At 59.6% G+C, this 433-nt stretch overlaps 1 protein-coding gene across 1 annotated transcript in view; it reads right to left on the bottom strand.

Moving 5' to 3' along the window:
- Window positions 1-433, bottom strand: part of CIMAP1D (CIMAP1 family member D) — a 5,684-nt gene that overhangs the window by 653 nt on the left and 4,598 nt on the right. The gene's annotated exons all lie outside the window — the stretch shown is intronic.

The following is a 433-nucleotide window of genomic DNA, read 5'->3' as shown; positions in this document are numbered from 1 at the left end:
ATGCCTCCCGTTCCCCATTCCCACCGCCCAGGAGCTGCTTTCCCTCCTTCAAGACAGTGCGAAAGGCCCCTCCTCCCTGCTGCCTTCCCGGCACCCTCCTAAGCAGAGCCCTCACAGCCCTTCCTGAGATCCCCCTGGGGTGGGTCTCTCCGCCTCTCCAGACGTGGCCACGCTGAGGTGAGATGGTCCCCACCTGGATCTCACCACACCAGGCTGGGGTCTCACAAAAAGCGAGGACGTGTCAAACGTACCTCGACTCTCAGCAACTGGCTTAGTACGTGTTGGAGTGGATGCGTGAGTAGAAGGGTGGGCAGTGAGTGGGTGGATGAGGGGTGAACGAGCAGATGATGGATTCAGGGAGTTGTAGCTGGATTGATAGCTTGTGGATGGATGGGTGGATGGATGAGTGGATCATGGCTGGATGGGTGGGCGG

The sequence above is a fragment of the Lipotes vexillifer genome, unplaced genomic scaffold (genome assembly GCF_000442215.2).
Source record: "Lipotes vexillifer unplaced genomic scaffold, Lipotes_vexillifer_v1.1 scaffold225, whole genome shotgun sequence".
In the NCBI taxonomy this organism is placed as follows: domain Eukaryota; kingdom Metazoa; phylum Chordata; class Mammalia; order Artiodactyla; family Lipotidae; genus Lipotes; species Lipotes vexillifer.
This window is presented reverse-complemented; position numbering and strand designations above follow the sequence as displayed.